The 26906-nt window shown below is 50.0% G+C and overlaps 1 protein-coding gene across 1 annotated transcript in view; it reads right to left on the bottom strand.

Moving 5' to 3' along the window:
• The window catches only part of MEIOC (meiosis specific with coiled-coil domain), a 519392-nt gene that overhangs the window by 186518 nt on the left and 305968 nt on the right, over positions 1–26906 (bottom strand). The gene's annotated exons all lie outside the window — the stretch shown is intronic.

The following is a 26906-nucleotide window of genomic DNA, read 5'->3' as shown; positions in this document are numbered from 1 at the left end:
AAGGCTGTTTAGCACAATCGTAAAATGTTCTCTATGTGCCTTTGTCTGTCCGTATTCCTGGCCTAAATAGGTGTGACGCTGTTAGCTGCCATGTGGCACCCTGAAATGGCGGCTGCCTGACCTGTAAGGTGAGACAAGGGGAAATGAGGTAACTGCGCTGGCGTTGTGCAGCGTTGCAGTAGGCGGTCGAAGACCACTGCGCAATTCAGCATTGGTTATCATTGGGCCCTATAGATTCCAGAAGCCAATAACGATGTACGCCGGCAATGACGGTAGGCACCGCCGCAGACATGACCGCCATTTTCTATCTGTTCCCTCACTTGATACCTGACCTTCAACAGGAGAGGACCTACACTGCAAGTGCTGCTGTGACCTGTGTCTGGAAGCGACAATGGCTACAGTGTCTGGGGAAATGGCCCCTGCCTTCACTGCGGAGGAGTTGGAGAAACTGGTGGATGGGGTCCTCCCACAGTACAAGCAACTCTACGATCCTCCAGACAAACAGGTGAGTAAACTGTGTGCATGCTGTGAGCCCTCCTCCCAAAGTACACAAACTTAGGCACACACCCACCCAACAGCCATCCACCTCACAACAGCCTCCGGCCCATGCACCTTCACCTAAATTCAGCAGACGTACACCTCCTACAACCAATACCTCTTCCTCCACTCCCAAACCCCCTCCATTTCTCCATCCCAGTGTGTCTAAGAAATTCTTCCTGGCTAACATTGACCTCTTCCCTACAACTCCTCCCCCAGTCCATCCCCTAGGGCCAGGCTGTCCAGGTCCCAGCCCAGCACCTCAGCCACCAAATCATCCAGCACAGTGGTCTCAGCAAGTCCGGTCACATAGTGGGCAGCACCCATCAGGGCTGCCAGTTTGCCACCTAGCGAGGCCAAGGAGCAGGCCATTCCGCCACTTGCCAAGGTGAAGAAGGTGCCCACATGCCAGAGGGAGAAGCCACACCAACCACCAAGCAAGGGCTCCTCCAAGCCAAAAGGAAACAGTGCCAAGGGACCAGCAGCGACATCAAAGGTGTGGAAGGGACACAAGGCGAAGAGCAGGTCAGGACAGGACACGGAGGCTCTGGCTGAGGGACCAGAGTCACCCCTTCTGTCAACCAGAACATCAACCTGAATGGCGGTGGACACAGCCACCTGCACCACCTCCTGCACCGCCAACTGCACGTCTGCTGCCTTAGCAACAGTCCCCAGCATCATCCCCAGTGGGCAGCCGTCCGAGGTTGCAGGAGACGTCCTGCTGTGTCTCTCCACAGGTGCAGACACATACACCACGGCCAGCACCTCCGCCACAGACACCGCCGCAACTACCGCCACCAGCCCCGCGACGTGCTCAGACAGTGGCACCACAGCTGACATGGCTATCATCCCTAGTGGGCAGCCGTCCGAGGCTGCAGGAGACGTCCTGGACCCTGCACAGCGTACATGCGGCACGACACCCAGCACTGTTTGTACCTGCATGTGGCAAACGAAGTCGCAGCAGGGTGGAGTGTGTCTCTGACTCCATGGAGTATCATGCTACCTGTTCTCAGGCAATCTCGTGGCACACACACCCAGGTGAGGGAATGGGACCTGCCACGCTGCATGTGAACCACTCTGGGCACAATGCCCCCTCCAGAACCAGTGGAGAATCACATCCACTACCCCAGTCCTTGCCAGGATGAAGTACTCTCGGCACAATGCCCCCTCCAGAACCAGTGGAGAATCACATCCACTACCCCAGTCCTTGGCAGGATGAAGCATTCTGGGCACAATGCCCCCTCCAGAACCAGTGGAGAATCACATCCACTACCCCAGTCCTTGGCAGGATGAAGCACTCTGGGCACCATGCCCCCTCCAGAACCAGTGGAGAATCACATCCACTACCCCAGTCCTTGGCAGGATGAAGCACTTTGGGAACAATGCCCCCTCCAGAACCCGTGGATAATCACATCCACTACCCCAGTCCTTGGCAGGAAGAAGCACTCTGGGCACAATGCCCCCTCCAGAGCCAGTGGAGAATCACATCCACTTGAGAGACTGTGGTTTTGCACACCCCAGGATAAAGCAGTGGGCAAACCACCCACTTGAGAGACTGTGCCTTTGCACGCCCCAGGATAAAGCAGCGGGCAAACCACCCACTGGAGAGACTTGAGAGACTGTGGCTTTGCACTCCTCAGGACCAATCAGTGGGCATGGACCCCCTCGTTGAGCAGTGGCGTCGTCCGTTCATCCGGCTGAGGTGCCCCCCCTCTCCCTGAGGTGCCTGTTTATTTTCCATCTGATGCCCCTGCAGTGTTCTCTCCGTTTAGAGTCAGGTATCTTGTGTGGGCTTCGCCCATACATTTTGGGACACTGATCCACGGACACGATTTCATTCATATCGGGACTTGTGTAGTTGGTGTAAATATTTGTATATACTGATATTTTAATTTGGCCTATCTGATTTTTCAATGATTACACTCGTTACAATCATTTCCTTTTGTCCTTGTGTTCTTCCAGGGGGTGACAGGGTGTATATGTAATGTTGCTGCATGTATTTGTGTGTATGGTGTTGTGGGTGAGGGTGGGGGTGTTGCGTTTGTGTGTCACTCTCTTTTCCCTCCCCTGTGTGCTAGGTGCAGTACTCACCGTGGTCGTCGCCGGCGTCTTTGCTGCTCCTGATATAAGAGCAGGTAAAGCAACATGGGCAGGACCTGTAACTCAGGCTCCATGGTGTCCTGGTTCTTCCTTGAGTGTCGAGAGGTGAGTCGTTTCCCTTCAGAACACTGTTTCCACTGTGCTTTTGATGTCGTTGGTACTGCCCCGGAAAAGGTGGCGGATAGGCCTCTTGTAATACTGTGGGCGGAACCTTGTCTTCCGCCTGTCTATTGGCGGTTACCGTCGCGGTGTTTGTTTCTACCGCCGTGGCAGTCGGAGTGTTAAAGTGGCTGTCTATGTTGGCGGTTTCCGCCATGGTCGTGATTCCATTTTTTTTTACCGCCGGCCTGTTGGCGGTATTACCGCCACTTTAACACCGACCGCCAGGGTTGTAATGAGGGCCTTAATGTCTGATTTGTGAATAGGTTCGAATGGCTCCTTCATCAAATGAGTTAGGACTGTATTCAGTTGCCAAGATGGAGGACGTCGTTTGGCTGAAGGAAAGGATCATAATAAGCCCTTCATAAACTGCTTTATCAGCCGATGAGACCAGAGAGACGGTCCTTTAGATGGTCATCTATATCTAGAGATAGCAGCTAAGTGGATCTTAATGGAAGCATGGGCGAGACCAGACTTCGCCAGTTGGAGAAGGTACGGTAATACATGTTCTGGAGCAGATGTAAGCGGATGAACACCATTTGCAGAACACCATAAACAAAACCACTTCCATTTGAATGTATATGTCCTATTGGTGCTATCTGCACAAGCTTTAGCTAAAACTGTCTGACAGTCCATGGGAATGCTTAGATGGGCGAATTCATTGAACTCAGCAGCCATGCACATAACCTGAGATGCTTGGGATCCAGATGCCTCACTTGGCCCTGGCTGATGGTGAGCAGGTCTGGAATGGGTGCTAACTTGATGGGAGGACACGAGGATAGCAACAGAAGCTTGGTGTACAACTTCTGACGTGGCCAAGCTGGAGCAATTAGAATTATCTGGCAGGGCTCCGATTTGATCTTGCTGATGACCCGAGGAAGAAGGGGTATCGGAGGAAAGGCGGAATCATAAATCCCTGACCATGCTATAGAAAGGGCATTTCTCCACGACCCTGGCTGGGAGTGCCAGCTTGCATAAAACCGGCATTTCGCATTCTGAGGCGTTGCGAAGAGGTCCAGGTTCGGTGTCCCCCACCTGCGGAAGACTGCATCCAGAGTTGTTTGGTTCAGTTGCCACTTGTGTGGGTATGTGCTTAGCCTGCTTAGAGAGTCTGCTGTGGTCTTGCTGACTCCCGGGAGATGCTCTGCCCATATGTGCACTGAATTTTGAATGCACCAGTGTAGGAAGTTGGCTCTGTATATACTATTTCAAAGTAAGAAATAGTGTGCACAGAGACCAAGGGCTCCCCTTAGAGGTAAGATAGTGGCAAAAGTAGATAATTCTAATGCTCTATTTTGTGGTAGTGTGGTCGAGCAATAAGCTTATCAGAGGGTAGTGTTAAGCATTTGTTGTACACACACAGGCAATAAATGAGGAACACACACTCAAAGACTTACTCCAGGCCAAAAGCTTTTTATATTGAAAAATCTCTTTTCTTAGTTTATTTTAAGAACCACAGGTTCAACATTTACATCCAACACTTTAAATGTAAGGTACTTCACTTAGACACTTTATGAACTTCGAATGAAAACAATATCATGTGCAGTCTTTGTCAAAATGGCAATAAGCTATTTTCAAAGTGGACTCAGTGCAAAAATCAACAGTTACTGTGGGAGGTAAGTAAAGGTTAGATTGGGAGGTAAGTAAAACACTTACAAGTCTCAATTCTGGAGCATAGGCAGCCCACCGTTGGGGGTTCAAGGCAACTCCAAAGTTACCACACGAGCAGCTCAGGGCCGGTCAGGTGCAGAGGTCAAAGAGGTGCCCAAAACACAAAGGCGCCTATGGAGAATAGGGGGGCTCTTGTTCCAGTCTGTCAGCAGGTAAGTACCTGCGTCCTCAAGGGTAGACCAGGGGGGTTTTGTAGAGCGTTGGGGGGACACAAGTAGGCACACAAAACACACACTCAGCGGCACAGAGGCGGCCGGGTGCAGTGTGCAAAGCAGGCGTCGGGTTTTGTATGGGTTTCAATGGAGGGACCCGGGGGTCACTCTAGCGGTGCAGGCAGGCACAGGGGGGGCTTCGAGACAGCCACCACCTGGGCAAGGCAGAGGGTCGCCTGGGGGTCACTCCTGTGTCGAAGTTCGGTTCCTTCAGGTCCTGGGGGCTGCGGGTGCAGTGTTGGTTCCAGGCGTCTGGTCCCTTGTTACAGGCAGTCACGGTCAGGGGGAGCCTCTGTATTCTCTCTGCAGGCGTCGCTGTGGTGGCTCAATGGGTCGTCTCTAGTTACTCACGGGCTCGCAGTCGCCTGGGACTCCTCCCTGAGGTGTTGGTTTTCTGCAGGTCGAGCCGGGGGCGTTGGGTGCAGAGTGTAGAGTCTCACGCTTCCGGCGGGAAACGTGAAGTCCTTGGAAGTTGCTTCTTTGTTGCAAAGAAGTAGCTGGTTTTGAACAGGGCCGCTGTTCACAGGAGTTTCTTGGTCCTGTAGTCCAGGGCATTCCTCTGAGGCTTCAGAGGTCGCTGGTTCCTGTCGGATGCATTGCTGGAGCAGGTTTCGAAGTTGGAGACAGGCCGGTAGGGCTGGGGCCAAATCAGTTGTCGTCTTCCTCCTTCTCTGCAGGCTTGTAGGTCAGCAGTCCTTCTTCTTTCTTCAGGTTGCAGGAATCTGATTTCCTGGGATCTGGGGAGCCCCTAAATACTGAATTTAGGGGTGTGTTTAGGTCTGGGAGGGCAGTAGCCAATGGCTACTGTCCTTGAGGGTGGGTACACCCTCTTTGTGCCTCCTCCCTGTGGAGAGGTGGGCACATCCCTGATCCTATTGGGGTAATCCTCCAAACTCAAGATGGAGGATTTCTCAAGGCAGGGGTCACCTCAGCTCAGGACACCTTAAGGGCTGTCCTGATTGGTATGTGACTCCTCCTTGTTTTTCTCATTATCTCCTCCAGCCTTGCCGCCAGTGGCAGTGGCCGGAGGGGTGGGGGGGGGGGGGCATTTCCACTAGCTGGGATGCCCTGGGGCGCTGTAACAAAAGGGGTGAGCCTTTGAGGCTCACCGCCAGGTGTTACAGTTCCTGCAGGGGGAGTTGAGAAGCACCTCCAGCAAGTACAGGCTTTGTTCCTGGCCACAGAGTGACAAAGGCACTCTCCCCATGTGGCCAGCAACATGTCTGGTGTGTGGCAGGCTGGCAGAAACTGGTCAGCCTACACTAGAAGTCGGGTGGGTATTCAAGGGGCATCTCTAAGATGCCCTCTGGGTGTATGTTACAATAAATTTCACACTGGCATCAGTGTGCATTTGTTGTGCTAAGAAGTTTGAAAACTGGGAAGTTTGGTATCAGTGTAGCCATTATGGAACTGTGTAGTTCGTGTTTGACAAACTTCCAGACCATATACTCTTATGGCTACCCTGCACTTACAATGTCTAAGGTTTTGCTTAGACACTGTAGGGGCATAGTGCTCATGCACCTATGCCCTCACCTGTGGTATAGTGCACCCTGCCTTAGGGCTGTAAGGCCTGCTAGAGGGGTGACATACCTATGCCACAGGCAGTGTGAGGTTGGCATGGCACTCTGAGGGGAGTGCCATGTCGACTTAGTCATTTTCTCCCCACCAGCACACACAAGCTGTGAGGCAGTGTGCATGTGCTGAGTGAGGGGTCCCCAGGGTGGCATAAGACATGTTGCAGCCCTTAGAGACCTTCCCTGACATCAGGGCCCTTGGTACCAGGGGTACCAGTTATAAGGGACTTACCTGAGTGCCAGGGTTGTGCCAATTGTGGAGACAAAGGTACAGTTTAGGGAAATAACACTGGTACTGGGGCCTGGTTAGCAGGGTCCCAGCACACTTTCAAATCATAACTTAGCATCAGAAAAGGCAAAATGTTAGGGGTTAACCATTCCAAGGAGGCATTTCCTTACACCACCCCCCCCCCCAAAAAAAACGAAAGAGGATGAGACTAACCTTTCCCAAGAGTCTCTTCATTTTCTAAGTGGAAGAACCTGGAAAGGCCATCTGCATTGGCATGGGCAGTCTTGGGTATCTGTTCCAGTATAAAGTCCATTCCCTGTAGGGATATGGACCACCTCAACAGTTTAGGGTTTTCTCCTTTCATTTGCATGAGCCATCTGAGAGGTCTGTGGTCAGTTTGAACTATGAAGTGAGTACCAAAAAGGTATGGTCTCAACTTCTTCAGGGACCAGACCACAGCAAAGGCCTCTCTCTCAACGGCACTCCAACGCTGCTCCCTGGAGAGTAACCTCCAGCTAATAAAAGCAACAGGCTGGTCAGGGCCATCATCATTTGTTTGGGACAGGACTGCTCCTATCCCATGTTCAGAGGCATCTGTCTGCACAATGAACTGCCTAGAGTAATCTGGAGCTTTCAAAACTGGTGCTGTGCACATTGCTTGCTTCAGGGTGTCAAAGGCCTTTTGACAGTCCAAGGTCCAGTTAACTTTCTTGGGCATTTTCCTGGAGGTAAGCTCTGTGAGGGGGGTCACTATTGATCCATAATCCTTCACAAACCTCCTATAGTAACCAGTCAAGCCAAGGAATGCCCTGACTTGAGTCTGGGTTTTTGGAGCTACGCAGTCCAAAATAGTCTGGATCTTGGGTTGGAGTGGCTGAACTTGGCCTCCACCTACAAAGTGTCCCAAGCAAACCACAGTACCCTGCCCTATCTGACATTTAGATGCCTTGATAGAGAGGCCTGCTGCTTGCAGGGCCTTCCAAACCTTCTTCAGGTGGACCAGGTCATCCTGCCAGCTGGAGCTAAAGATAGCAATATCATCAAGATAAGCTGCACTAAAGGACTCCAAGCCAGCAAGGACTTGATTCGCCAACCTTTGGAAGGTGGCAGGGGCATTCTTTAAGCCAAAGGGCATCACTGTAAACTGGTAGTGCCCATCAGGTGTAGAGAATGCTGCTTTCTCTTTTGCTCCTGGTGCCATTCTTATTTGCCAGTACCCTGCTGCCAAGTCAAAGGTACTCAGGTATTTGGCAGAACCCAATTTGTCAATCAGCTCATCTGCCCTTGGAATGGGGTGAGCATCTGTCTTGGTGACAGAGTTAAGTCCTCTGTGGTCCACACAGAACCTCATCTCTCTCTTGCCATCTTTTGTGTGAGGTTTGGGAACCAAGACCACTGGGCTAGCCCAGGGACTGTCAGAGTGCTCAATCACTCCCAACTCCAGCATCTTGTGGACTTCCACTTTGATGCTTTCCTTAACTTGGTCAGACTGTCTGAATATTTTGTTTTTTACAGGCATGCTGTCTCCTGTGTCCACATCATGGGTACACAGGTGTGTCTGACCAGGGGTTAGGGAAAAGAGCTCAGCAAACTTCTGGAGGACTTGCCTGCAGTCACCCTGCTGTTGGCCATAGAGGGTGTCTGAGTAGATCACTCCATCTACTGTGCCATCTTTAGGGTCAGTGGAGAGGAGATCAGGGAGAGGTTCACTCTGCTTCCTGGTCCTCATCTGTAACCATTAACATGTTTACATCTGCCTTGTCATGGAAGAGTTTTAGGCGGTTAACATGGATCACCCTCTTGGGGGTCCTGCTAGTGCCTAGGTCCACCAGGTAGGTGACCTGATTATTTTTCTCTAGCACTGGGTAAGGGCCACTCCATTTATCCTGAAGTGCCCTGGGGGCCACAGGCTCCAGAACCCAGACTTTCTGCCCTGGCTGAAACTCAACCATAGCAGCCTTTTGGTCATACCACATCTTCTAGAGTTGTTGGCAGGCCTCAAGGTTTTTACTAGCCTTTTCCATGTACTCTGCCATCCTTGAATGTAGGCCTAGTACATAGTCCACTATATCCAGCTTAGGCTCATGGAGAGGTCTCTCCCAGCCTTCTTTCACAAGAGCTAGTGGTCCCCTAATAGGATGCCCCCAGGATGGCCAAACAGAAGTTCAAAGGGGGAAAACCATACTCCCTTCTGAGGCACCTCTCTGTAGGCGAGAAGCAGGCATGGCAAGAGGACATCCCATCTCCTTTTGAGTTTTTCATGAAGCCCCATGATCATGCCCTTCAATGTCTTGTTGAATCTCTCAACAAGACCATTGGTTTGTGGATGGTATGGTGTGGTGAATTTGTAAGTCACCCCACACTCACTTCACATGTGTTTCAGGTAAGCTGACATGAAGTTGGTACCTCTGTCAGAAACCACCTCCTTGGGTAATCCCACTCTGGTAAAAATACCAATGAGTGCTTTGGCTACTGCATGGGCAGTAGTGGACCTAAGGGGAATTGCCTCAGGGTACCTAGTAGCATGATCCACTACTACTAAGATATACCGATTCCCTGAAGCTGTGGGAGGTTCAAGTGGACCCACTATATCCACTCCCACTCTTTCAAAGGGGACCCCACCACTGGAAGTGGAATGAGGGGGACCTTTGGGTGTCCACCTGTCTTACCACTGGCTTGACAGGTGGCACAAGATGCACAAAACTCCTTTACCTTCTGGGACATATTGGGCCAATAGAAATGGTTGACTAACCTCTCCCATGTCTTGGATTGTCCCAAATGCCCAGCAAGGGTAATGTCATGGGTTAAGGTTGGAATGAACTCCCTAAACTCCTGAGACACTACCACTCTCCTAGTGGCACCATGTTTGAGATCTCTTGCCCCAGTGTAAAGGAATCCATCTTCCCAATAGACCCTGTGTGTTCCACTGACAATTCCTTTTTCTTGTTCAGCAGCTTGCTACCTTAGGCCTTCAAGAGAGGGACACGTTTATTGCCCCTTGCACAGCTGTTCCCTTGAGGGTCCCCCTGGGCCCAAGAGCTCAACCTGGTAAGGTTCTAACTCCATAGGCTCAGTTCCCTCAAGGGATAGAACTTCTTCCTGAGAACAGAGGTTCTGTTTCTTTTTCTGTGCTGAAGCTGGTTCCCCAGTCTTTTTTCCTTTTCTCTTGGAGGGTTGGGCCATTATTCCAGGCTCCAACACCCCTTTTTCACCCTGAGCTCTGCACTGTGCCCTAGTCTTGACACACACCAGTCAGAGATACCCAGCATGGCTGCATGGGTTTTGAGGTCTACCTCAGCCCATGCTGAGGACTCCAGATCATTTCCAAGCAGACATTCAACTGCTATAGCAGAAGAGACTAACACCTGTTTCAGGCCAGTGACCCCTCCCCATTCTAAAGTTACCATTGTCATGGGATGTACTTTAGTCTGATTGTCAGCATTGACGAGTTTGTCCAGTCAGGTATTGTCCTGGGGAAACCAGTTTGTCTGTCACCATAGTGACACTGGCACCTGTATCCCTCAGGGCCTCTACTCTAGTCCCATTAATAAAGAGCTGCTGCCTGTATTTTTGCATGTTAGGCGGCCAGGCAGCTAGTGTGGCTAAGTCCACCCCACCCTCAGAGACTAATGTAGCTTCAGTGTGGACCCTGATTTGCTCTGGGCACACTGTTGATCCCACCTGGAGACTGGCTATTCCAGTGCTAACTGGAGTAGTAGTTGAAGTGGAACCTTTCTTGGGACAGGCTTTGTCTCCAGTTTGGTGTCCATGCTGACTACAGCTGCGACACCAGGCCTTTTTGGGATCAAGGTTTTTACCCTTGTACTCAAATGAGGATTGTGAAGAGGCTTTGGACCCACCCTCCTCTGCAGGTTTTTGGGGCCCTGTAGAAGACTCTTTACTTTTTCCCTTGGATGTCTCAGCACTCTTCCCCTGGGGAGGCTTTGTGACCCCTTTCTTTTGGTCAGCCCCAGTGGAAGTTTTGGTTACCCTAGTCTTGACCCAGTGGTCTGCCTTCTTTCCCAATTCTTGGGGAGAAATTGGACCTAGATCTACCAGATGCTGATGCAGTTTATCATTGAAACAATTACTTAAAAGGTGTTCCTTCATAAACAAATTATACAGCCCTTCATAATCATTTACACCACTGCCATTAATCCAACCATCCAGTGTTTTGACTGGGAAGTCAACAAAATCAACCCAGGTCTGGCTCGAGGATTTGTGAGCCCCCCTGAACCTAATCCTGTACTCCTCAGTTGAGAATCCAAAGCCCCCAATCAGGGTAGCCTTCATGAGGTCATAGGATTCTGCATCTTTTCCAGAGAGTGTGAGGAGTCTATCGCTACACTTTCCAGTGAACATTTCCCAAAGGAGAGCACCCCAGTGAGATCTGTTTACTTTTCTGGTTGCACAAGCCCTCTCAAAAGCTGTGAACCATTTGGTGGTGTCATCACCATCTTCATATTTTGTTACAATCCCTTTGGGGATTTTTAGCATGTCAGGAGTATCTCCGACCCTATTTAAGTTGCTGCCACTATTGATGGGAGCTAAGCACATCTCTTGTCTTTCTCTTTCTATGGCTAGGAGCTGTGTCTCCAAAGCCAATCTTTTGGCCATCCTGGCTAACAGGAGGTCATCTTCATTGAGGCTGCCCTCAATGCTTCCAGAGTTGCTGGACTCCCCTGTGGGAGAAGCAGCATCTCTATCACTTGTGGAGTCAGGGTTGGAAGAACCAGGTTCTCCCTAACTAGGAGTGAAGGGGCGAAATGGTCCTCCACTTCACTAGCATCATCCTCTGTGAGGACATCATCAGAGGGCTTGTCTCTAGCAAACTCTGCCAAGAGCTCCTGGAGCTGTACTTTGGTAGGGTTTGAACCAGTTTTTATCCTTTTGATTTTGCAGAGAGTCCTTAACTCTGACATCCTAAGATGCAGGTAAGGGGTGAGGTTGAGCTCCACCACCATCTCTTCTGCAGTAGACATTATTTCTGTAAAAGTTGGGATACTTTTTAAGAATCTAAAACTATCTATAGAACTTAATCCAAACTTTTAAACTCTAAAAGAAATGCTAACAGGGACTAATACAAGGCCCTAGCAGGACTTTTAAAAATTTAGAAAAATAGCTCAAATTTCAAAAACCTGTTTCTAATGACAATTTTTAGAATTTAGTCGTGTGATCAGGTATTGGCTGAGTAGTCCAGCAAATGCAAAGTCTTGTACCCCACCGCTGATCCACCAATGTAGGAAGTTGGCTGTGTATGTACTATTTCAAAGTAAGAAATAGCATGCACGGAGTCCAAAGGTTCCCCGTAGAGGTAAGATAGTGGCAAAAAGAGATAATTCTAATGCTCTATTTTGTGGTAGTGTGGTCGAGCAGTAGGCTTATCAGAGGGTAGTGTTAAGCATTTGTTGTACACACACAGGCAATAAATGAGGAACACACACTCAAAGACAATTCCAGGCCAATAGGTTTTTATATAGAAAAATATATTTTCTTAGCTTATTTTAAGAACCACTGGTTCAAGATTTACAAACAATACTTTAAATGAAAGGTATTTCACTCAGGTATCTTAGGAACTTTCAATTATCACAATAGCATGTACAGTTTTGGAAAAATGGCAATAAGCTATTTTAAAAGTGGACCCTGTGTAAAAAATCAACAGTTCCCGGGGGAGATAAGTAATTATTAAGTTCACAGGTAAGTAAAACACTTACGGGGTTCACAGTTGGGTCCAAGGTTGCCCACCGTTGGGGGTTCAAGGCAACCCCAAAGTTACCACACCAGCAGCTCAGGGCCGGTCAGGTGCAGAGGTCAAAGTGGTGCCCAAAACACATAGGCTTCAATGGAAATAGGGGTGCCTCGGTTCCAGTCTGCCAGCAGGTAAGTACCCGCAACTTTGGAGGGCAGACCGGGGGGGAGGGGGGGTGAAGGGAGTTTGTAGGGCACCGGGGGGACACAAGCAGGCACGTAAAGTACACCCTCAGCGGCACAGGGGCGGCCGGGGGCAGAGTGCAAACAGGCATCGGGTTTGCACTAGTCTAGGTTTCAATGGGGAGACCCGGGGGTCTCTTCAGCGATGCAGGCAGGCAAAGGGGGGGCTCCTCGGGGTAGCCACCACCTGGGCTAGGAAGAGGGCCGCCTGGGGGTCGCTCCTGCACTGGAGTTCGGTTCCTTCAGGTCCTGGGGGTGCAGTGCGTTGCCCAGGCATCGGGTTCCTTGAAGCAGGCAGTCGCGGTCAGGGGGAGCCTCTGGATTCCCTCTGCAGGCGTCGCTGTGGGGGTTGAGGGGGGTCAACTCTGGCTACTCACGGGCTCGCTGTCGCCGGGGAGTCCTCCCTGTGGTGTTAGTTTTCAGCAGGTCGACCCGGGGGCGTCGGGTGCAGAGTGGAAATTCTCACGCTTCAGGCGGGAAACGTGTGGTCTTTAAAAGTTGCTTCTTTGTTGCAAAGTTGCAGTTTTGTGGAACAGGGCCACTGTCCTCGGGAGCTTCTTGGTCCTTTTAGATGCAGGTAGTCCTCTGAGGCTTCAGAGGTCGCTGGACCCTGGGGGACGCGTCGCTGTTGCAGTTTTTCTTGAAGTGGGGAGACAGGCCGGTAGGGCTGGGGCCAAAGAAGTTGGTGTCTCCGTCTTCTCTGCAGGGCTTCAGGTCAGTAGTCCTTCTTTGTCTTCAGGTTGCAGGAATCTATCTTCCTCGGGTCAGGGGGCCCCTAAAAACTAAATTTAGGGGTGTCTTTAGGTCTGGGAGGATAGTAGCCAATGGCTACTAGCCATGAGGGTGGCTACACCCTCTTTGTGCCTCCTCCCTGTGGGGAGGGGGGGCACATCCCTAATCCTATTGGGGGAATCTCCAAAATCAAGATGGAGGATTTCTAAAGGCAGGGGTCACCTTAGCTCAGGACACCTTAGGGACTGTCCTGACTGGTGGGTGGCTCCTCCTTGTTTTTCTCATTATCTCCCCTGGACTTGCTGCCAAAAGTGGGGGCTGTGTCCAGGGGGCAGGCATCTCCACTAGCTGAAGTGCCCTGGGGCATTGTAACACGAAGCCTGAGCCTTTGAGGCTCACTGCTAGGTGTTACAGTTCCTGCAGGGGGGAGGTGTGAAGCACCTCCACCCAGAGTAGGCTTTCGTTTCTGTCCTCAGAGAGCACAAAGGCCCTCACCACATGGGGTCAGAAACTCGTCTCTCAGCAACAGGCTGGCACAGACCAGTCAGTCCTGCACTGAACAATTAGGTAAAATACAGGGGGCATCTCTAAGATGCCCCATGTGTGCATTTTTTAATAAATCCAACACTGGCATCAGTGTGGGTTTATTATTCTGAGAGGTTTGATACCAAACTTCTCAGTATTCCGTGTAGCCATTATGGAGCTGTGGAGATCGTTTTTGACAAACTCCCAGACCATATACTTAATATGGCCACAACTGTACTTACAATGTCTAAGAATAGACTTAGACACTGTAGGGGCATATTGCTCATGCAGCCATGCACTCACCTGTGGTATAGTGCACCCTGCCTTAGGGCTGTAAGGCCTGCTAGAGGGGTGACTTACCTATGCCACAGGCAGTGTTTTGTGGGCATGGCATCCTGAGGGGGATGCCATGTCAACTTTGCCTTTTTCTCCCCACCAACACACACAATCTGCAATGGCAGTGTGCATGTGTTAGGTGAGGGGTCCCTTAGGGTGGCACAACATATGCTGCAGCCCTTAGGGACCTTCCCTGGTCACAGGGTCCTTGGTACCACTGGTACCTTTTACAAGGGACTTTTCTGTGTGCCAGGGGTGTGCCAATTGTGGAAAGAATGGTACATTTTAGGTGAAAGAAAACTGGTGCTGGGGCTGGTTAGCAGGGTCTCAGCACACTTCTCAGTCAAGTCAGCATCAGTATCAGGCAAAAAGTGGGGGGAAACTGCAACAGGGAGCCATTTCCTTACAACCAGCAACATGTCTGGAGTGTGGCAGGCTGGCAGAAACTGGTCAGCCTACACTAGAAGTCGGGTAGGTATTAAGGGGGCATCTCAAAGATGTCCTCTGGGTGTATGTTACAATAAATTGCACACTTGTGCTGAGAAGTTTGATACCAAACTTCCCAGTCTTCAGTGTAGCCATTATAGAACTGTGGAGTTCATGTTTGACAAACTCCCGAACCATATACTCTTATGGCTACCCTGCATTTACAATGTCTAAGGTTTTGCTTAGACACTGTAGGGGCATAGTGCTCATGCACATATGCCCTCACCTGTAGTATAGTGCACCCTCCCATAGGGCTGTAAGGCCTACTTGAGGGGTGAATTACCTGTGCCACAAGCAGTGTGAGGTTGGCATGGCACTCTGAGGGGAGTGCCATGTCGACTTAGTCTTTTTCTCCCCACCAGCACACACAAGCTGTGAGGCAGTGTGTATGTGCTGAGTGAGGGGTCCCCAGGGTGGCATAAGACATGTTGCAGGCCTTAGAGACCTTCCCTGACATCAGGGCCCTTGGTACCAGGGGTACCAGTTATAAGGGACTTACCTGAGTGCCAGGGTTGTGCCAATTGTGGAGACAAAGGTACAGTTTAGGGAAATAACACTGGTACTGGGGCTTGGTTAGCAGGGTCCCAGCACACTTTCAAATCATAACTTAGCATCAGAAAAGGCAAAATGTTAGGGGTTAACCATTGCAAGGAGGCATTTCCTTACACAACTCCCCCCCCCAAAAAAAACCGAAAGAGGATGAGACTAACCTTTCCCAAGAGTCTCTTCATTTTCTAAGTGGAAGAACCTGGAAAGGCCATCTGCATTGGCATGGGCAGTCTTGGGTCTCTGTTCCAGTATAAAGTCCATTCCCTGTAGGGATATGGACCACCTCAACAGTTTAGGGTTTTCTCCTTTCATTTGCATGAGCCATCTGAGAGGTCTGTGGTCAGTTTGAACTATGAAGTGAGTACCAAAAAGGTATGGTCTCAACTTCTTCAGGGACCAGACCACAGCAAAGGCCTCTCTCTCAATGGCACTCCAACGCTGCTCCCTGGAGAGTAACCTCCAGCTAATAAAAGCAACAGGCTGGTCAGGGCCATCATCATTTGTTTGGGACAGGACTGCTCCTATCCCATGTTCAGAGGCATCTGTCTGCACAATGAACTGCCTAGAGTAATCTGGAGCTTTCAAAACTGGCGCTGTGCACATTGCTTGCTTCAGGGTGTCAAAGGCCTTTTGACAGTCCAAGGTCCAGTTAACTTTCTTGGGCATTTTCCTGGAGGTAAGCTCTGTGAGGGGGGTCACTATTGATCCATAATCCTTCACAAACCTCCTATAGTAACCAGTCAAGCCAAGGAATGCCCTGACTTGAGTCTGGGTTTTTGGAGCTACCCAGTCCAGAATAGTCTGGATCTTGGGTTGGAGTGGCTGAACTTGGCCTCCACCTACAAAGTGTCCCAAGCAAAAGACAGTACCCTGCCCTATCTGACATTTAGATGCCTTGATAGAGAGGCCTGCTGCTTGCAGGGCCTTCCAAACCTTCTTCCGGTGGACCAGGTGATCCTGCCAGCTGGAGCTAAAGATAGCAATATCATCAAGATAAGCTGCACTAAAGGACTCCAAGCCAGCAAGGACTTGATTCGCCAACCTTTGGAAGGTGGCAGGGGCATTCTTTAAGCCAAAGGGCATCACTGTAAACTGGTAGTGCCCATCAGGTGTAGAGAATGCTGCTTTCTCTTTTGCTCCTGGTGCCATTCTTATTTGCCAGTACCCTGCTGCCAAGTCAAAGGTACTCAGGTATTTGGCAGAACCCAATTTGTCAATCAGCTCATCTGCCCTTGGAATGGGGTGAGCATCTGTCTTGCTGACAGAGTTAAGTCCTCTGTGGTCCACACAGAACCTCATCTCTCTCTTGCCATCTTTTGTGTGAGGTTTGGGAACCAAGACCACTGGGCTAGCCCAGGGACTGTCAGAGTGCTCAATCACTCCCAACTCCAGCATCTTGTGGACTTCCACTTTGATGCTTTCCTTAACTTGGTCAGACTGTCTGAATATTTTGTTTTTTACAGGCATGCTGTCTCCTGTGTCCACATCATGGGTACACAGGTGTGTCTGACCAGGGGTTAGGGAAAAGAGCTCAGCAAACTTCTGGAGGACTTGCCTGCAGTCACCTTGCTGTTGGCCATAGAGGGTGTCTGAGTAGATCACTCCATCTACTGTGCCATCTTTAGGGTCAGTGGAGAGGAGATCAGGGAGAGGTTCACTCTGCTTCCTGGTCCTCATCTGTAACCATTAACATGTTTACATCTGCCTTGTCATGGAAGAGTTTTAGGCGGTTAACATGGATCACCCTCTTGGGGGTCCTGCTAGTGCCTAGGTCCACCAGGTAGGTGACCTGATTATTTTTCTCTAGCACTGGGTAAGGGCCACTCCATTTATCCTGAAGTGCCCTGGGGGCCACAGGCTCCAGAACCCAGACTTTCTGCCCTGGCTGAAACTCAACCATAGCAGCCTTTTGGTCATACCACATCTTCTGGAGTTGTTGGCTGGCCTCAAGGTTTTTACTAGCCTTTTCCATGTACTCTGCCATCCTTGAATGTAGGCCTAGTACATAGTCCACTATATCCAGCTTAGGCTCATGGAGAGGTCTCTCCCAGCCTTCTTTCACAAGAGCTAGTGGTCCCCTAACAGGATGCCCCCAGGATGGCCAAACAGAAGTTCAAAGGGGGAAAACCATACTCCCTTCTGAGGCACCTCTCTGTAGGCGAGAAGCAGGCATGGCAAGAGGACATCCCATCTCCTTTTGAGTTTTTCATGAAGCCCCATGATCATGCCCTTCAATGTCTTGTTGAATCTCTCAACAAGACCATTGGTTTGTGGATGGTATGGTGTGGTGAATATGTAAGTCACCCCACACTCACTTCACATGTGTTTCAGGTAAGCTGACATGAAGTTGGTACCTCTGTCAGAAACCACCTCCTTGGGTAATCCCACTCTGGTAAAAATACCAATGAGTGCTTTGGCTACTGCATGGGCAGTAGTGGACCTAAGGGGAATTGCCTCAGGGTACCTAGTAGCATGATCCACTACTACTAGGATATACCGATTCCCTGAAGCTGTGGGAGGTTCAAGTGGACCCACTATATCCACTCCCACTCTTTCAAAGGGGACCCCCACCACTGGAAGTGGAATGAGGGGGACCTTTGGGTGTCCACCTGTCTTACCACTGGCTTGACAGGTGGCACAAGATGCACAAAACTCCTTTACCTTCTGGGACATATTGGGCCAATAGAAATGGTTGACTAACCTCTCCCATGTCTTGGTTTGTCCCAAATGCCCAGCAAGGGTAATGTCATGGGTTAAGGTTGGAATGAACTCCCTAAACTCCTGAGACACTACCACTCTCCTAGTGGCACCATGTTTGGGATCTCTTGCCCCAGTGTAAAGGAATCCATCTTCCCAATAGACCCTGTGTGTTCCACTGACAATTCCTTTTTCTTGTTCAGCAGCTTGCTACCTTAGGCCTTCAAGAGAGGGACAAGTTTATTGCCCCTTGCACAGCTGTTCCCTTGAGGGTCCCCCTGGGCCCAAGAGCTCAACCTGGTAAGGTTCTAACTCCATAGGCTCAGTTCCCTCAAGGGATAGAACTTCTTCCTGAGAACAGAGGTTCTGTTTCTTCTTCTGTGCTGAAGCTGGTTCCCCAGTCTTCTTTCCTTTTCTCTTGGAGGGTTGGGCCATTATTCCAGGCTCCAACACCCCTTTTTCACCCTGAGCTCTGCACTGTGCCCTAGTCTTGACACACACCAGTCAGAGATACCCAGCATGGCTGCATGGGTTTTGAGGTCTACCTCAGCCCATGCTGAGGACTCCAGATCATTTCCAAGCAGACATTCAACTGCTATAGCAGAAGAGACTACCACCTGTTTCAGGCCAGTGACCCCTCCCCATTCTAAAGTTACCATTGCCATGGGATGTACTTTAGTCTGATTTTCAGCATTGACGAGTTTGTCCAGTCAGGTATTGTCCTGGGGAAACCAGTTTGTCTGTCACCATAGTGACACTGGCACCTGTATCCCTCAGGGCCTCTACTCTAGTCCCATTAATAAAGAGCTGCTGCCTGTATTTTTGCATGTTAGGCGGCCAGGCAGCTAGTGTGGCTAAGTCCACCCCACCCTCAGAGACTAATGTAGCTTCAGTGTGGACCCTGATTTGCTCTGGGCACACTGTTGATCCCACCTGGAGACTGGCTATTCCAGTGCTAACTGGAGTAGTAGTTGAAGTGGAACCTTTCTTGGGACAGGCTTTGTCTCCAGTTTGGTGTCCATGCTGACTACAGCTGCAACACCAGGCCTTTTTGGGATCAAGGTTTTTACCCTTGTACTCAAATGAGGATTGTGAAGAGGCTTTGGACCCACCCTCCTCTGCAGGTTTTTGGGGCCCTGTAGAAGACTCTTTACTTTTTCCCTTGGATGTCTCAGCACTCTTCCCCTGGGAGGCTTTGTGACCCCTTTCTTTTGGTCAGCCCCAGTGGAAGTTTTGGTTACCCTAGTCTTGACCCAGTGGTCTGCCTTCTTTCCCAATTCTTGGGGAGAAATTGGACCTAGATCTACCAGATGCTGATGCAGTTTATCATTGAAACAATTACTTAAAAGGTGTTCCTTCATAAACAAATTATACAGCCCTTCATAATCATTTACACCACTGCCATTAATCCAACCATCCAGTGTTTTGACTGGGAAGTCAACAAAATCAACCCAGGTCTGGCTCGAGGATTTGTGAGCCCCCCTGAACCTAATCCTGTACTCCTCAGTTGAGAATCCAAAGCCCCCAATCAGGGTAGCCTTCATGAGGTCATAGGATTCTGCATCTTTTCCAGAGAGTGTGAGGAGTCTATCGCTACACTTTCCAGTGAACATTTCCCAAAGGAGAGCACCCCAGTGAGATCTGTTTACTTTTCTGGTTGCACAAGCCCTCTCAAAAGCTGTGAACCATTTGGTGGTGTCATCACCATCTTCATATTTTGTTACAATCCCTTTGGGGATTTTTAGCATGTCAGGAGTATCTCCGACCCTATTTAAGTTGCTGCCACTATTGATGGGAGCTAAGCACATCTCTTGTCTTTCTCTTTCTATGGCTAGGAGCTGTGTCTCCAAAGCCAATCTTTTGGCCATCTTGGCTAACAGGAGGTCATCTTCATTGAGGCTGCCCTCAATGCTTCCAGAGTTGCTGGACTCCCCTGTGGGAGAAGCAGCATCTCTGACTATCACTTGTGGAGTCAGGGTTGGAAGAACCAGGTTCTCCCTAACTAGGAGTGAAGGGGCGAAATGGTCCTCCACTTCACTAGCATCATCCTCTGTGAGGACATCATCAGAGGGCTTGTCTCTAGCAAACTCTGCCAAGAGCTCCTGGAGCTGTACTTTGGTAGGGTTTGAACCAGTTTTTATCCTTTTGATTTTGCAGAGAGTCCTTAACTCTGACATCCTAAGATGCAGGTAAGGGGTGAGGTTGAGCTCCACCACCATCTCTTCTGCAGTAGACATTATTTCTGTAAAAGTTGGGATACTTTTTAGGAATCTAAAACTATCTATAGAACTTAATCCAAACTTTTAAACTCTAAAAGAAATGCTAACAGGGACTAATACAAGGCCCTAGCAGGACTTTTAAAAATTTAGAAAAATAGCTCAAATTTCAAAAACCTGTTTCTAATGACAATTTTTGGAATTTAGTCGTGTGATCAGGTATTGGCTGAGTAGTCCAGCAAATGCAAAGTCTTGTACCCCACCGCTGATCCACCAATGTAGGAAGTTGGCTGTGTATGTACTATTTCAAAGTAAGAAATAGCATGCACGGAGTCCAAAGGTTCCCCGTAGAGGTAAGATAGTGGCAAAAAGAGATAATTCTAATGCTCTATTTTGTGGTAGTGTGGTCGAGCAGTAGGCTTATCAGAGGGTAGTGTTAAGCATTTGTTGTACACACACAGGCAATAAATGAGGAACACACACTCAAAGACAATTCCAGGCCAATAGGTTTTTATATAGAAAAATATATTTTCTTAGCTTATTTTAAGAACCACTGGTTCAAGATTTACAAACAATACTTTAAATGAAAGGTATTTCACTCAGGTATCTTAGGAACTTTCAATTATCACAATAGCATGTACAGTTTTGGAAAAATGGCAATAAGCTATTTTAAAAGTGGACCCTGTGTAAAAAATCAACAGTTCCCGGGGGAGGTAAGTAATTATTAAGTTCACAGGTAAGTAAAACACTTACGGGGTTCACAGTTGGGTCCAAGGTTGCCCACCGTTGGGGGTTCAAGGCAACCCCAAAGTTACCACACCAGCAGCTCAGGGCCGGTCAGGTGCAGAGGTCAAAGTGGTGCCCAAAACACATAGGCTTCAATGGAAATAGGGGTGCCTAGGTTCCAGTCTGCCAGCAGGTAAGTACCCGCAACTTTGGAGGGCAGACCGGGGGGGTGGGGGGGGGGGAAGGGAGGGAGGGGGTTTGTAGGGCACCGGGGGGACACAAGCAGGCACGTAAAGTACACCCTCAGCGGCACAGGGGCGGCCGGGGGCAGAGTGCAAACAGGCATCGGGTTTGCACTAGTCTAGGTTTCAATGGGGAGACCCGGGGGTCTCTTCAGCGATGCAGGCAGGCAAAGGGGGGGCTCCTCGGGGTAGCCACCACCTGGGCTAGGAAGAGGGCCGCCTGGGGGTCGCTCCTGCACTGGAGTTCGGTTCCTTCAGGTCCTGGGGGCTGCGGGTGCAGTGCGTTTCCCAGGCATCGGGTTCCTTGAAGCAGGCAGTCGCGGTCAGGGGGAGCCTCTGGATTCCCTCTGCAGGCGTCGCTGTGGGGGCTGAGGGGGGTCAACTCTGGCTACTCACGGGCTCGCTGTCGCCGGGGAGTCCTCCCTGTGGTGTTAGTTTTCAGCAGGTCGACCCGGGGGCGTCGGGTGCAGAGTAGAAATTCTCACGCTTCAGGCGGGAAACGTGTGGTCTTTAAAAGTTGCTTCTTTGTTGCAAAGTTGCAGTTTTGTGGAACAGGGCCACTGTCCTCGGGAGCTTCTTGGTCCTTTTAGATGCAGGGTAGTCCTCTGAGGCTTCAGAGGTCGCTGGACCCTGGGGGACGCGTCGCTGTTGCAGTTTTTCTTGAAGTGGGGAGACAGGCCGGTAGGGCTGGGGCCAAAGAAGTTGGTGTCTCCGTCTTCTCTGCAGGGCTTCAGGTCAGCAGTCCTTCTTTGTCTTCAGGTTGCAGGAATCTATCTTCCTCGGGTCAGGGGGCCCCTAAAAACTCAATTTAGGGGTGTCTTTAGGTCTGGGAGGATAGTAGCCAATGGCTACTAGCCACGAGGGTGGCTACACCCTCTTTGTGCCTCCTCCCTGTGGGGAGGGGGGGCACATCCCTAATCCTATTGGGGGAATCTCCAAAATCAAGATGGAGGATTTCTAAAGGCAGGGGTCACCTCAGCTCAGGACACCTTAGGGACTGTCCTGACTGGTGGGTGGCTCCTCCTTGTTTTTCTCATTATCTCCCCTGGACTTGCTGCCAAAAGTGGGGGCTGTGTCCAGGGGGGCAGGCATCTCCACTAGCTGAAGTGCCCTGGGGCATTGTAACACGAAGCCTGAGCCTTTGAGGCTCACTGCTAGGTGTTACAGTTCCTGCAGGGGGGAGGTGTGAAGCACCTCCACCCAGAGCAGGCTTTCGTTTCTGTCCTCAGAGAGCACAAAGGCCCTCACCACATGGGGTCAGAAACTCGTCTCTCAGCAACAGGCTGGCACAGACCAGTCAGTCCTGCACTGAACAATTAGGTAAAATACAGGGGGCATCTCTAAGATGCCCCATGTGTGCATTTTTTAATAAATCCAACACTGGCATCAGTGTGGGTTTATTATTCTGAGAGGTTTGATACCAAACTTCTCAGTATTCCGTGTAGCCATTATGGAGCTGTGGAGATCGTTTTTGACAAACTCCCAGACCATATACTTAATATGGCCACAACTGTACTTACAATGTCTAAGAATAGACTTAGACACTGTAGGGGCATATTGCTCATGCAGCCATGCACTCACCTGTGGTATAGTGCACCCTGCCTTAGGGCTGTAAGGCCTGCTAGAGGGGTGACTTACCTATGCCACAGGCAGTGTTTTGTGGGCATGGCATCCTGAGGGGGATGCCATGTCAACTTTGCCTTTTTCTCCCCACCAACACACACAATCTGCAATGGCAGTGTGCATGTGTTAGGTGAGGGGTCCCTTAGGGTGGCACAACATATGCTGCAGCCCTTAGGGACCTTCCCTGGTCACAGGGTCCTTGGTACCACTGGTACCTTTTACAAGGGACTTTTCTGTGTGCCAAGGGTGTGCCAATTGTGGAAAGAATGGTACATTTTAGGTGAAAGAAAACTGGTGCTGGGGCTGGTTAGCAGGGTCTCAGCACACTTCTCAGTCAAGTCAGCATCAGTATCAGGCAAAAAGTGGGGGGAAACTGCAACAGGGAGCCATTTCCTTACAACCAGCAACATGTCTGGAGTGTGGCAGGCTGGCAGAAACTGGTCAGCCTACACTAGAAGTCGGGTAGGTATTAAGGGGGCATCTCAAAGATGTCCTCTGGGTGTATGTTACAATAAATTGCACACTTGTGCTGAGAAGTTTGATACCAAACTTCCCAGTCTTCAGTGTAGCCATTATAGAACTGTGGAGTTCATGTTTGACAAACTCCCGAACCATATACTCTTATGGCTACCCTGCATTTACAATGTCTAAGGTTTTGCTTAGACACTGTAGGGGCATAGTGCTCATGCACATATGCCCTCACCTGTAGTATAGTGCACCCTCCCATAGGGCTGTAAGGCCTACTTGAGGGGTGAATTACCTGTGCCACAAGCAGTGTGAGGTTGGCATGGCACTCTGAGGGGAGTGCCATGTCGACTTAGTCTTTTTCTCCCCACCAGCACACACAAGCTGTGAGGCAGTGTGTATGTGCTGAGTGAGGGGTCCCCAGGGTGGCATAAGACATGTTGCAGCCCTTAGAGACCTTCCCTGACATCAGGGCCCTTGGTACCAGGGGTACCAGTTATAAGGGACTTACCTGAGTGCCAGGGTTGTGCCAATTGTGGAGACAAAGGTACAGTTTAGGGAAATAACACTGGTACTGGGGCTTGGTTAGCAGGGTCCCAGCACACTTTCAAATCATAACTTAGCATCAGAAAAGGCAAAATGTTAGGGGTTAACCATTGCAAGGAGGCATTTCCTTACACAACTCCCCCCCCCCCCAAAAAAAAACGAAAGAGGATGAGACTAACCTTTCCCAAGAGTCTCTTCATTTTCTAAGTGGAAGAACCTGGAAAGGCCATCTGCATTGGCATGGGCAGTCTTGGGTCTCTGTTCCAGTATAAAGTCCATTCCCTGTAGGGATATGGACCACCTCAACAGTTTAGGGTTTTCTCCTTTCATTTGCATGAGCCATCTGAGAGGTCTGTGGTCAGTTTGAACTATGAAGTGAGTACCAAAAAGGTATGGTCTCAACTTCTTCAGGGACCAGACCACAGCAAAGGCCTCTCTCTCAATGGCACTCCAACGCTGCTCCCTGGAGAGTAACCTCCAGCTAATAAAAGCAACAGGCTGGTCAGGGCCATCATCATTTGTTTGGGACAGGACTGCTCCTATCCCATGTTCAGAGGCATCTGTCTGCACAATGAACTGCCTAGAGTAATCTGGAGCTTTCAAAACTGGTGCTGTGCACATTGCTTGCTTCAGGGTGTCAAAGGCCTTTTGACAGTCCAAGGTCCAGTTAACTTTCTTGGGCATTTTCCTGGAGGTAAGCTCTGTGAGGGGGGGTCACTATTGATCCATAATCCTTCACAAACCTCCTATAGTAACCAGTCAAGCCAAGGAATGCCCTGACTTGAGTCTGGGTTTTTGGAGCTACCCAGTCCAGAATAGTCTGGATCTTGGGTTGGAGTGGCTGAACTTGGCCTCCACCTACAAAGTGTCCCAAGCAAAAGACAGTACCCTGCCCTATCTGACATTTAGATGCCTTGATAGAGAGGCCTGCTGCTTGCAGGGCCTTCCAAACCTTCTTCCGGTGGACCAGGTGATCCTGCCAGCTGGAGCTAAAGATAGCAATATCATCAAGATAAGCTGCACTAAAGGACTCCAAGCCAGCAAGGACTTGATTCGCCAACCTTTGGAAGGTGGCAGGGGCATTCTTTAAGCCAAAGGGCATCACTGTAAACTGGTAGTGCCCATCAGGTGTAGAGAATGCTGCTTTCTCTTTTGCTCCTGGTGCCATTCTTATTTGCCAGTACCCTGCTGCCAAGTCAAAGGTACTCAGGTATTTGGCAGAACCCAATTTGTCAATCAGCTCATCTGCCCTTGGAATGGGGTGAGCATTTGTCTTGGTGACAGAGTTAAGTCCTCTGTGGTCCACACAGAACCTCATCTCTCTCTTGCCATCTTTTATGTGAGGTTTGGGGACCAAGACCACTGGGCTAGCCCAGGGACTGTCAGAGTGCTCAATCACTCCCAACTCCAGCATCTTGTGGACTTCGACTTTGATGCTTTCCTTAACTTGGTCAGACTGTCTGAATATTTTGTTTTTTACAGGCATGTTGTCTCCTGTGTCCACATCATGGGTACACAGGTGTGTCTGACCAGGGGTTAGGGAAAAGAGCTCAGCAAACTGCTGGAGGACTTGCCTGCAGTCACCTTGCTGTTGGCCAGAGAGGGTGTCTGAGTAGATCACTCCATTTACTGTGCCATCTTTAGGGTCAGTGGAGAGGAGATCAGGGAGAGGTTCACTCTGCTTCCTGGTCCTCATCTGTAACCATTAACATGTTTACATCTGCCTTGTCATGGAAGAGTTTTAGGCGGTTAACATGGATCACCCTCTTGGGGGTCCTGCTAGTGCCTAGGTCCACCAGGTAGGTGACCTGATTATTTTTCTCTAGCACTGGGTAAGGGCCACTCCATTTATCCTGAAGTGCCCTGGGGGCCACAGGCTCCAGAACCCAGACTTTCTGCCCTGGCTGAAACTCAACCATAGCAGCCTTTTGGTCATACCACATCTTCTGGAGTTGTTGGCTGGCCTCAAGGTTTTTACTAGCCTTTTCCATGTACTCTGCCATCCTTGAATGTAGGCCTAGTACATAGTCCACTATATCCAGCTTAGGCTCATGGAGAGGTCTCTCCCAGCCTTCTTTCACAAGAGCTAGTGGTCCCCTAACAGGATGCCCCCAGGATGGCCAAACAGAAGTTCAAAGGGGGAAAACCATACTCCCTTCTGAGGCACCTCTCTGTAGGCGAGAAGCAGGCATGGCAAGAGGACATCCCATCTCCTTTTGAGTTTTTCATGAAGCCCCATGATCATGCCCTTCAATGTCTTGTTGAATCTCTCAACAAGACCATTGGTTTGTGGATGGTATGGTGTGGTGAATATGTAAGTCACCCCACACTCACTTCACATGTGTTTCAGGTAAGCTGACATGAAGTTGGTACCTCTGTCAGAAACCACCTCCTTGGGTAATCCCACTCTGGTAAAAATACCAATGAGTGCTTTGGCTACTGCATGGGCAGTAGTGGACCTAAGGGGAATTGCCTCAGGGTACCTAGTAGCATGATCCACTACTACTAGGATATACCGATTCCCTGAAGCTGTGGGAGGTTCAAGTGGACCCACTATATCCACTCCCACTCTTTCAAAGGGGACCCCCACCACTGGAAGTGGAATGAGGGGGACCTTTGGGTGTCCACCTGTCTTACCACTGGCTTGACAGGTGGCACAAGATGCACAAAACTCCTTTACCTTCTGGGACATATTGGGCCAATAGAAATGGTTGACTAACCTCTCCCATGTCTTGGTTTGTCCCAAATGCCCAGCAAGGGTAATGTCATGGGTTAAGGTTGGAATGAACTCCCTAAACTCCTGAGACACTACCACTCTCCTAGTGGCACCATGTTTGGGATCTCTTGCCCCAGTGTAAAGGAATCCATCTTCCCAATAGACCCTGTGTGTTCCACTGACAATTCCTTTTTCTTGTTCAGCAGCTTGCTACCTTAGGCCTTCAAGAGAGGGACAAGTTTATTGCCCCTTGCACAGCTGTTCCCTTGAGGGTCCCCCTGGGCCCAAGAGCTCAACCTGGTAAGGTTCTAACTCCATAGGCTCAGTTCCCTCAAGGGATAGAACTTCTTCCTGAGAACAGAGGTTCTGTTTCTTTTTCTGTGCTGAAGCTGGTTCCCCAGTCTTCTTTCCTTTTCTCTTGGAGGGTTGGGCCATTATTCCAGGCTCCAACACCCCTTTTTCACCCTGAGCTCTGCACTGTGCCCTAGTCTTGACACACACCAGTCAGAGATACCCAGCATGGCTGCATGGGTTTTAAGGTCTACCTCAGCCCATGCTGAGGACTCCAGATCATTTCCAAGCAGACATTCAACTGCTATAGCAGAAGACACTACCACCTGTTTCAGGCCAGTGA

Source organism: Pleurodeles waltl, chromosome 6 (genome assembly GCF_031143425.1).
Source record: "Pleurodeles waltl isolate 20211129_DDA chromosome 6, aPleWal1.hap1.20221129, whole genome shotgun sequence".
NCBI classification, from domain to species: Eukaryota; Metazoa; Chordata; class Amphibia; order Caudata; family Salamandridae; genus Pleurodeles; species Pleurodeles waltl.
This window is presented reverse-complemented; position numbering and strand designations above follow the sequence as displayed.